Here is a 12,137-nt window from a genome sequence, read left to right on the forward strand (position 1 = left end):
TCCTCCATGCCTGCTGCCCGTGTTCTCCCCAAGCTTCCAAGCCCCAAGGATGGTGCTCCTCCCACCCCGCACGGGTAAAGCCCCCCTCTCCTCTCAAGTTGCCAGCACGTCCCTGTGAGAGGAGCAGAGGGCATGCACAGTGGGAGGGCCTTCAGGTCTTGGGTTGGAATCCTGGATCCGTAGGATTTTGAGCAGGCTACTTAACCTCCCTGACTCTCAGTCTTCTCATCTGTGAAATAGGAATACCGCCTGCCTTGCCAGTTTATGGGGCTGAAATGAGACCATGAGACAGGGAGCCAAAGGCCGGGCAGAGGACGAGGCTCTGGGGAAATGTGGAGCAGCACTGGCAGGGCCTGTGAGCTGGGAAACGGCTGGGGTGTTCACGGATCCCAAAGAAGGGCATTGTTGCTGAAGGAGGATGATGCCAGGGGAGGTCAGAGGAGGAGGGGATTGGGACAGATAACGGAATTATCCTCAGTTTTCAGTGTTCCCAGTACACACGCGCATATTAACGAGTTTCACAAAACAATACTTGCCATTTTTTCTTGAGGAACGCAGATCTTGACTTGTGGAGCTGAACTTCTGGCCCGCTGGTGGGCTGTGCCCTACGCTTTGACTCTCCTGACACAGGGCCTTGTAGACCATATGGGGGCAGGAGGGTTCTGGTCTGCGTTCTGAGTGCAGTGGGAAACAGCATGGCAGGTCCTTAGCCTGAGAGGGTATGTGATGGCTGTCTTAGCCCATGTGAGCTGCTATAACAGAATGCCCTAAGTAAACTAGGTGGCTTAAAAACAACAAAGTATGTCTGTCAGTTCTGAAGGTGAGATGTCCAAGGTCAAGGAGCTGGCAGATCCAGAGGCTGGAGAGGGTCTGCCTCCTAAGAAGGGGCAAACAAGCTCCCTGGGGCGTCTTTCACAAGGGCACTAACCCCATTCATGCGGGCTGCACCCTGGCCTCATACCTCCCAAAGGCTCCACTTGCATGTACCATCACCTTGGAGGTGAGGCTTCAACATCGGAAGCGGGGGAGGGAATGCAAGCATTCACTCAGTAGCAACGGGATTGGGTTCAAGAGCTCAGAGTGGAACTAGGGAGCCTGGCAAGCTCAGAGCGCGAGAGTTCCCATGTACCACCGCCTTTTTTTCTGGTATGGCTGCTGGCCGCCCCACCCGCCTGCACAGCCTCTGCCCCAACAGGGAAGCTAGAGGTGAAAGCCAGGACACAGGAGCCGGATGGTGTGCACTCCGGAGCACCTCGCAGCAGCCGAGGCCCAGAGCAGCAGGGGCCGGCAGCAAAGGTTTCTTCCTTTCCATCAAACTACGAGAGCTCGGCAGGCCCCAGTTCATGAGCCGCTCGGGTCGCGGTCCTCGGCCTCCCAGCGGGCAGGAGCCGAGCCGCACTGCAAAGTGGCCTGTTTCCAGCAAACACCCCAGCCACGATGCGAGCGTGAGGCTTTCCGGCTATTTTCCGGGGTGTCTCTTCAGGCAGCGGGGTGCAGCGCTGCGGTTCTCAAACTGGAGGGCTTGTTCTGCAGATGGCTGGGTCCCCGCAAAGAGTTTCGGGCTCAGCAGGTCTGATCGGGTGCCTGGGAATTTGTATTTCTAAGAAGTCCCCAGATGATGCTAACACCGTTTGTCCAGGGTCCACGCTTCGGGAGCCCCCGGTGTGGCGGAGAACGGCCTAGCTTCTCATTCGGCCTCCGGCTGTGTGACCTTGCGCGAGGTCGCCTCACTTTTCTGTTTTGCTTGCCTCATCCGTAACATTAGTCCACGAGGACTAATACTCGTGCCTGCCTCACAGGACGGTTGTAACGAGTAAATAAACTGAATTTACTTCAAGAGCTTGGAGTGGCCCCGGCACATAGTAAAGCGGTGAGAGGCAGGAGGCTTTTATTCACGGCTTAGAGTGGCTGGGTGGTGTCCCAGTGCATCCGAAGCTTCCGCAGGGCTGGAAAGCCACCGGCACCGCACTGCGGGGGTGCCCCGCCTGCAGTCTCCCGTTCAGTGGTGGGGTGAGAATGGGCATTTCTAACAGGTTCCCCGGGGGGCTGTTGCTGCTGGCCTGGAGGCTCCCCCTTCTCTTTCTAGGGAGAAACCTCTAAGAGGGAAAGTGAGTCGCTCGGCTGGGGTGGGACAGAGCGGGCCTAGAGAATGTTAGGGTCCGCTGACAAAAGGTGACCCAGAGCCTGACAGCTGGCTGGTAGCTATGGGATCCTCTGCGCCTCCCTGTAGGGGAAGATGATTTGAGTAGTGAAACCTGTTGATGACCCTCCCACCCCCCAGCAGACACACACACACAAACACATACACACAACCCACACACACAAACACACACACAACCCACACACACAAACACACACAACCCACACACAAACCCCCCCACACAACCCACACACACGAACACACACACGCAACCCACACACACACAACCCACACACACCCCACACAAACCACACACATGAACACACACACACAACCCACACACACACAACACACACACACAACACACACGAACGCACACACACAACCCACACACACAACCCACACACACAACACACACACACAACCCACACACACCCCACACACAAACACACAACCCACACACACACATACAACCCCCCCCACACAAGCACACACAGTCCACACACACACAAGCACAGACACACGCACACACACAACCCACACACACACAACCCCCCCACACAACCCACATACACATACAACGCCCACACACACACCCCCACACACACAAGCACACACAACCCACACACACACACAAGCACACACACACACACAACCCACAAACACACACACACAAAACACACACACACACAACCCCCCCACCACACACAACCCACACACAAACACACACACACACGGAACCAGAGGGGTCTCCTGGGTATAGGTGTGGATCCCGCTGGCTCTTGACCACACTGTTTGCTCTGGGTCAGGGGAGTAGCCACACTCAGCACTTCTCCTGCTTCTGGAAGTCCTGGGCTGCGGCGGCTCCCACATCGCTGACTGGGGCCGTGCACATGGAAGACCTGTGAAAGTCACCAGTGGGAAGCAGGTGCATGCACCGTTTGGGCCTCTACCAGGTGGGCTGAAGAGTCCACGTGGAGTGTGGCAGACAGGATAAGCTCTGGGAGGCTGACTCAGGAGGACCAAACCCTGAGGAGCCTGAGGGAATCACCCTTGTGGGTGAGAGGAGGAAATCAGCCATATGGCTCTGGAGGATCCTGGCAGCCTGAGGACACTCTAAGGTGCAAAGCAGAATCCTCAAGGGAAGGGTGTCTGGGCAGGTTCTCCCGGCTGAGCCTCCACTGGAACAAAGCTGGCTTTCCCCATGGTCCTCCAGCCAGGAAGTGCAGGCCCTGAGGCTTGGCTCGGACAGTGTTCCTCGGACCTGCCAGGGGCAGAGCCAGGTCTAGACAGGCCCCTCGCGCCCCCCATTCCCAAACCGTCTGATAAACACGCTTTGGGGGAAGACTGCACGCCCTGCTTGCTCCAGCCCTGCTCAGCCCCACGTTGCCTCGCCCAGGGAAGAATCTGGTGGCCGGGAGGCTTCCAGAGCTCGGTTGGGTTGAATATTAACCTGCCTTGATTGGGTGGATCAATATTTAAACTCAATTACAAGAGAAAGGGGTTATCTGGAGAGGGCTTATCAGGCCAAAGCAGCTATTGGAATATCTGATAAGCCCAGAGGTTGACATGGAGTAGGGGAGGGGCTGGTCCCAAACACTAGTCCAGACAGGAGAAAGGTGGATGGAGGAAAATCGACCAACTTCCCTCCCTTCCTCCTGTCATTCCTTCTTTCTCCTCCCCTCCCTCCGTTCCCTTTGTTCACATGTGCTTTTTGAGTATCAGGGGCAGGCCTAGCTCTTTCCTGGCACCAACAAGTCACAGAACTTACCGGGCCTTACTCTTCCTCTGAGCTCCCATGGGCTCCTGTGCCTAGGCTGTCACTGTCCATCTGTCTGTCTGCCTCTCCCACCGGGTGGAGCTCCTAGAGACAGAGTTTGGTCTGCCTGATCGCTGCCACTCTGGAATCCAGCCCAGGGCCTGGCGGGGAGAAGCCTGTTGGGAGTGTTTGTTGAATGAGTAAGAGATAGCAAGAGGTGCTGGGCAAGCGAGGGAGTGGGACCTGGAAGCCGCAGTGAAGGGAGCCTGTGCCGGCAGGGGCAAGCTGCTATGTGGTGACGTGTCACCTTAGCACACAGAGAATGGGGACAGAGGACAGTGAGTTCGGATGGGGCAGTAGGGATTGGAAAGAGGACAAACATGGGCACAGGGATGTGGAGTGGGTCGGCAGGAGGAGGTGTGAGGGGCTCCCCTAGCCAGGTACTGCCTGTGCCTTGTCTGAAGGGATCCAGGATGTACCACACTGAAGACGGTTTTCTGTATGTTTGTTTGTTTGTCTGTTTGTTTTGAATTTCCCTTAATCTGCCTAAAAGCAGAGGCTCCCAAAAGAGTTCAACTGCCAGAAATCCTTTCCCTGGAAATTTCAAAACCAGAGAGATGGACTCCTATCACCAAGGACGAGAATTCAAGAAGTCAGCACTGGCACCAGGACAAGAAATCACCAGAACAGACATAGTCACAAAACTGTCCGAGCTGCTATCTGTCCTCCTAGGGGCCATTTATCTTTCCTAAAAGTAAAATGGTCCTTCTCTTCCCTCTTCCCCTATTAACATGGTATATAAGTCCCAAATTATAACCACTTCCTTGAGTAGCGTCTTTCTTTTCTTTTCTTTACTTTTTTTTTTTTTTTTTGAGACAGAGTCTCACTCTGTCACCCAGGCTGGAGTGCAGTGGCACCATCTCGGTTCACTGCAACCTCCGTCTCAAGCAATTCTCCTGCCTCGGCCTCCCAAGTAGCTGGGATTACTGGCACCTGCCACTGTGTCCAGCTAATTTTTGTATTTTTAGTAGAGATGGGGTTTCGTCATATTGGCCAGGATGGTTGTAAACGCCTGACCTCAGGTGATCTGTCCACCTAGGCATCCCAAAGTGCTGGGATTACAGGTGTGAGCCACTGCGCCTGGCCACATGTTTCTTTTTATTTATACTTGTTTTTTTCCTTTTCTCCTTTTTTCTCTTTTCTTTTTCCTTTTTCTTCTTTTTTTATTTTATTTATTTATTTATTTGTATATATTTTTGACAGTTTCTCACTTTGTCACCCAGGCTGTAGTGCCATGGATCATAGCTCACTGCAGCCTTGAATCGAGTCACATTTTTCTGTGAAACTCCCTCAGAGGTATGAAAATAAAAATCCATCTTTTTTCTCTAGCGAATCTATATTTTGTCCACTTAATTCACAGACCCCTAGTCACTGAACATAAGAGGATAAAGGAAAAGTTTTTCCTCCCTGTTATCTCGTCTGCACTCACAGCACCTTTTCAGGCAGTTGTTAAAGTCTCCACTTTGCCTGTGCGGAGACCGAGGCTCAGAGAATCTGGGCAGCTTCCACAGGGACACACAGCTAGTCAGGGGACAAAGCTGGGCTTCTGACCGGGGTCTGTCAACTCCAAAGACTGTGCCACCGTCCCATGTGGCTGCGGGGAGGCTGATGCTGGGGAGCTTCGGGATAAGGTGCTGCTCCTAGCTGGGAGGGAGGATGCCAGGATATCTAGGTAGCTTGGGAGATGCCCCTCCCGGCAGTTCTTCATGCCCATGGGAAGCACTCCTTTGAGATAAGCTACATACCATGGTTAACCCTTCTCCATCTCAGCCCTGACCCAGCGGTGCCCTTGGGGCCTGCGGAAAGGGGTGAGCTAGAACCGCCTCCTCCTCACCAGTGCTGCCCCTGCTTGCCTCCCTGGGACAGGGAGGGGTGGGATATGCGGCCAGGGGGCTGGCTTGGTAAGTCTTCAGCTCACAGCCCAGCCCCAGCCACGGGATCCTGAGCCCCAACTCGTTTACGGTCCCTGCATGGGCATCTTCCCCACAGCTGCAACTGTCCCTCTGCCGGCCCTGCTGCTGCCTTCTGGAATGTGGGCCCCAGGAGAGGAAGCCTGTCCCCGGGCACCTGCAGAAGCAGCTCTTCCTCTGGGCTGCTGTGGGCTGCTGGGCTCCAGGGTCCTGCCCCAGCACTCAGGCCACCTCCTCTCAGGTGAGCACTCAGGTGAGGCGCTCACCCCTCTCCAGAGATGGCACCTTCTGCTGACTGTCGCTGCCCCTCGATTGCGGATGCACTTGGGAGGCCAGTTCTGTGCTTCACCTCCTTCCATCTTCCTCCTTCGTCTGTCCCTTTCATTCATTCTTTCCCTCTTGAAGGGAAAGTGGACTCAAAGTTCCAGCTGATCTAGCTGATTCCAGCTGATCTAGGAGACCCTGGCTCTGACCCCCATAGGCTGTTTTCTTTTTTCCTTTCACTTCCTTCCTTCCTTCCTTTCTTCCTTCCTTCCTTCCTTCCTTTTTTTCCTTTCTTTTCTTTTTCTTTCTTTTCTTTCTTTCTTTCTTCCTTCCTTCCTCTCTTCCTCTCTTCCTCTCTTTCTCTCCTTCTCTCCTTCTCTCTTTCTTTCTTTCTTTCTTTCTTTCTTTCTTTCTTTCTTTCTTTCTTTCTTTTCTTTTCTTTCTTTCTTTCTCTCTCTCTCTCTCTCTCTCTCTCTCTCTCTCTCTTTCTTTCTTTCTTTCTTTCTTTCTTTCTTTCTTTCTTTCTTTCTTTCTTTCTTCTTTTCTCTTTCTTTCTTTCAGACAGGGTCTCACTCTGTCACCCAGGCTAAAGTGCAGTGATGTGATTTCAGCTCAGTGCTGCCTCAACCTCCCTGGGCTCAGGTGATCTTCCTACCTCAGCCTCCCAAGTAGCTGGAACTACAGGTGTGTGCCACCACACCCAGCTATTGTTTTATTTTATTTTATTTTGTATTTTTGGTAGAGAGAGAGTTTCACCATGTTACCCAGGCTGGTCTCAAGCAATCCACCTGCCTGGGCCTCCCAAGGTGCTGGGATTACAGGTGTGAGCCACTTCATCTGGCTGGCTGTTAGCCATTTAATCTCCCTAAAGTCTCTTTTTTAAAAAAATGGGGACTAGGACAAACCTGACCAACATGGAGAAACCCCGTCTCTACTAAAAATACAAAATTAGCCAGGCATGGTGGTGCATGCCTGTAATCCCAGCCACTCGGGAGGCTGAGGCAGGAGAATCGCTTGAACCCGGGAGGCAGAGGTTGCGGTGAGTCGAGATCGCACCATTGCGCTCCAGCCTGGGCAACAAGACTGAAACTCCATCTCAAAGAAAAAAAAAAAGGTAGGGGGGACTAGTCATACCAACTTCAGACAAATGAAGACGAATAAATATATATTTTTTAAAAGAACAGATATAGAAGGTGTATTTGTCAGGCTGCTTGGAGCTTTTCTGACCTGGAAGTCCCCTTTATGGCTACTGTCATTCTGTGGAAAGCCACTGCATGCAGGACTAGACTCCTGGAAATGACCTTCAGGGAGAACTCTGCTTTTTCCTTGGGGCCGTAAGAGCTCCCAGCTGAGGAGTAACTGAGGGAGTAGAGGCAAGCCCTGTCCTCCCCGCAGTGAGGAGTTCTGCCGGCATCCCTTTGGCTTCAGCCTGACTCGAGCCGCCAGCTCCGGCTGACTTGTCTGTTTCAAAGTGTGCTGCTCCCGCATGCCCCGGAAGGGAGGGCCGTCTCTGTTTTGAAATTAATCTGTCTTTGACTTTAGGAAGGGGCCATGAGGGCTTTGGGCAGACCAGGTGTTCTAAGCAGTGTTTTGGGCACTGTTTTATTTGTTGCTAGTGACTTAAGAGTTTGAACTGGATCTGAAGACCAACTACACTGTAAAGCATTCAAAAGAAGATGACATTAAAGAGAAGACTTCCAAGAGCATAGAATTACACTACTAAGGTAAGCATTTTTAGAAACAGATATTAAGTTGAAAATATCCTAAGAAGATTGAATTAAAATGCAATATTCCCACATCTTGGCCGTATTAGGTAAGTCATGTCGGCCAATGCAAAAACAAACCCCAAATGTCCATGGCTTAACATAATAAAGGTTTATTTCCTCTTCAAGTCTCAGGTCCATGGGGCGTCCCATGGCCGCCTCCCACATGGTCATTCAGGGACCCAGGTTCCTTCCATCTACTGGTTCTGCCGTCTTCTAGGGCCTTAGAGCCTTTGCTTCTGCCAGAGGAAGGGACAAGGGGGACCCTGGGAGGAGAGGTTTTGGGGACCAGCCTGGAAATGGTGCCCTCACTTCTGCTCGGATGACCTTGGGCAGCACAATCACAGGTCTCCACCCAACAGCCTGGTCGGGTGGTTGGGAAATGCGGTCTAGCCATAGGTCCAGCCTTCTCTGCCACAATGGCATTTAAGACATAAATAAATAAAACCCAGCTGGAATGAGTGAAAAAAGAAATTGCCGACACCTGTGGTGTCCCCTCTGCGCCAGACTTTGTCCTTAATCTGTAGATACCCATCCTCACTATAGCCCTGTTTAGACATCAGTATCAGCACTACTTTCAGAAGCAGGAAATTGAAACCAGGAGAGGTTCATTAAGTTGCTGAAGAAGGGAGTCTACTGGCCAGGCCCTGTGGCTCATGCCTATAATCCTAGCACTTTGGGAGGCTGAGGTGAGAGGACTGCTGGAAGGCCAGGAGCTCGAGACCAGCATGGGCAACACAGCAAGACCTCATATGGATTAAAAAAAAAAAAAAAAAAACAGGCCAGGCACGGTGGCTCAAGCCTGTAATCCCAGCATTTTGGGAGGCTGAGACGGGAGGATCACGAGGTCAGGAGATTGAGACCATCCTGGCGAACACGGTGAAACCCCGCCTCTACTAAAAAATACAAGAAAACTAGCCAGGCGAGGTGGCGGGCGCCTGTAGTCCCAGCTACTTGGGAGGCTGAGGCAGGAGAATGGCGTGAACCCGGGAGGCTGAGCTTACAGTGAGCTGAGATCCGGCCACTGCACTCCAGCCGGGGCTACAGAGCGAGACTCCGTCTCAAAAACAAAAAAAACAAAAAACAAACAAACAAACAAAAAACAAAAAACAACAAACAAAAAAAAAAGGAAAGAGAAGGAAGAAAGAAAGTTTAAAGAAAGAAAGGGTCCAAAGTGGGCTGATTTTTAGGGAATGGAAGAAAAGGAGGGAGGGAGGGAGGGAGGGAGGAAGGAAGGAAGGAAGGAAGGAAGGAAGGAAGGAAGGAAGGAAGGGAAAAAGAAACAGTCAAAAGTGGGCTGATTTTTAGGAGTCCTGCACACTTATTCATTATTTTGATTTAAGCCAACAGTCATTCTGAGCTCACACTGTGGTGTGCCAGGCGCTGTTGTGTAGGGTGGTGCAGGGTGATTGGCTCCCCCAAGCATAGCCATCGGGTGTGACCCAGGAGTTAAGAGGGGGTGACTGTTGTCTCCCATGTCCTCCAGATTCTTCTTATGGCCTCTATTCGCCTCACAAACCTAAGGATGTGCACCGATGCCTTTAAGAAAAAAAGTGCATTGTTATTGGAAAGACAAAATTGGCCTGCAGGTTTCCTATGACCCACCACGGGTGTTTGTATATAAAACAGAGCACGGGCCTGGGGGGTGGCCAGGGGCTGGGCTGCACACAGAGGCCCACTGTCAGCCAGGGCTGAGGCTCCAGTTTCAGGACTGAGTCTCTGGCACAGAGTGGATGGAGACTGGGCGGGAGGACATGGCTCCTATGTGACATAGCTGTGGCATCTTGGCTGAATTTCAGCCAGACTCCAAGTCACGCAGGCCTAGAGAATCAAGGCTGCAAGGAACCCTGGATATTCAGGCCTGTGGTCTTCAAACTTGCCACACCAAACCCTCTTTGAAGGAAACAGAATGGAGCAGCACATTCAGAACCAAGAGCTGCTCTGAAGGGCCAGATTGGCATGGGCGGAGCTGAGGACCCAGGGCTGCGTGGGCCACGGTGGGAAAGCTCAGAGCTGCTCTAACCTCTTCTGCTGCAGCTGCTGGGGAAATTGAGGTCCACAGAAAGGAAGCAACATGCCTAAGGGGACCCAGTGACTTGGTGGCCCATCAGGCTAAGAAGGAACCCATCAGATGTCACTGGAAGTAGTGGGTCCCAGCTTACCCTTACTTTGCTTTTTTTTTTTTTTTTTGAGACAGAGTCTTACTCTGTCACCCAGGCTGGAGTGCAGTGGTGCAATCTCAGCTCACTGCAACCTCTGCCTCCTGAGTTCAAGCAATTCTCCTGCCTCAGCCTCCTGAATAGCCAGGACTACAGGCGCATGCCACCATGCCCGGCTAATTTTTGTGTTTTTAGTAGTGACAGGGTTTCACCATGTTGGCCAGGCTGGTCTCAAACTCTTGACCTCGTGATCTGCCCACCTCGGCCTCCCAAAGTGCTGGGATTATAAGCGTGAGCCACTGTGCCCAGCCTTTTTTTTAAAAAAAAAATTTAAGACAGAGTCTCACTCTGTCACCCAGGCTACAGTGCCATGGCACAACTTGGCTCACTGCAACCTTTGCCTCCTGGGTTCAAGTAATTCTCCTGCCTCAGCTGCCCAAGTGGCTGGGACTATAGGCATGTGCCACCATGCCTGGCACATTTTTGTATTTTTTGTAGAGCTGGAGTTTCACCATGTTGCCAGGCTGGTCTTGAACTCCTGGACTCAAGTAATCTGTCCACCTCAGCCTCCCAAAGTGCTGGGACTATAGGTGCGAGTCGCTGCGTCTGGCCCTTACCCATAGTTCTGTCTAACTTGGCCATAAAATGCGGGTTCCCACCATTCCCTCCTCAAGTTCACTAATTTGCTATTATGGTTCACAGAACTCAGAGAAGCTTAGATTTACTAGTTGATCCTCTGATAAAGGGTATGATAATGGACACAGATCACAGCCAGATTTTAAAAAGTACATAAAGCAAGGCCCAGAATGGTCCCGAGGGCAGGATCTTCTGTCCCCCTGGAGTTGATGCTCACCAACCCAAAAGCTCTGACCCTCGTGCCTTAGGGATGTGTTTTTTTGTTTGTTTTTTGTTGTTTTTCAAGATGGAGTCTCACTCTGTCACCAGGCTGGAGTGCAATGGCGGGATCTCAGTTCATGGCAACCTCCACCTCCCAGGTTCAAGCGATTCTCCTGCCTCAGCTTCCCGAGTAGCTGGGATTACAGACATGTGCCACCACGCTGGGCTAATTTTTATATTTTTAGTAGAGATGGAGTTTCACCATGTTGGCCAGGCTGGTCTTGAACTCCTGACCACAGGTGATGCACCTGCTTCGACCTCCCAAAGTGCTAGGATTACAGGCATGAGCCACTGTGCCCGGCCCTCAGGGATGTTTATGGAGGCTTCATTATGTAGGTGTGGTCGATTATTAACTCAATCTCAAGGTCCTCTTCCCTCCCTGGAGGATGGGGTTAGGACTGAAAACGCCAAGCTTGGTCTTTCTGGTGACCAGCCCCGTCCAGAAGTCCCCCAAGAGTCACCTCGTTGGAACAAAAGATGCTCCCATCACCCAGGAAATTCCAAGGGCTTTAGAAGCTCTGTGTCAGGAACTGGAGTTAGAGACCAATTATTGGAACAAAAGACGCTCCTAGCTCCTCTATCGCTTAGGAAATTGCAAGGGTTTTAGGAGCTCTGTGTCAGGGAACACTGGGAGACCCTGGACAGCAGCTGATGACCAACATTCATCAAGGGTAGGAGGTTCAGGAACTTGCTCAGTGCCCTGCAGTGAGGACGTGCCAGGGCTGGGACTGGAGGCAGCCAGTGGGCTCCAGAAAAGCCTCACCAACACTCTGGATGTAAACATCAGTGAAGAAGTTCCAGTAACCAGCACATGATAGTTCTACACAATATGGATGCATATCTGACAGGAGAGCGATGGAAATGAACCAGAGAGAAGGCAAAATGTGATGGAACAGCCTCCGCAGCTGCTAAGGACACTGAGCTGGTAAAGTCATACGGAAAGGCAAGCACGCGATCGGCGTGAATGTCAGCGGAGTGGTTAGCTCTGGGGGAGGGAAGGCCAGCCGTGGGAGGGAGTTGAGGCCGGCGGTGGTTCTGGATAGACCAAAATATGTTATTTCTGGAGCCGGGTGGTGACTTCTTGGGGCTTCGCTTTGTGATAAGTCATCGAGCTGTGTGCTTGTTTTGTACCCTTTTCCATATATATATTACATTTCACAATAGGACAGGCTTAAAAAAAGAGGC

This window comes from Macaca mulatta, chromosome 12 (assembly GCF_049350105.2).
Source record: "Macaca mulatta isolate MMU2019108-1 chromosome 12, T2T-MMU8v2.0, whole genome shotgun sequence".
Classification (NCBI taxonomy): domain Eukaryota; kingdom Metazoa; phylum Chordata; class Mammalia; order Primates; family Cercopithecidae; genus Macaca; species Macaca mulatta.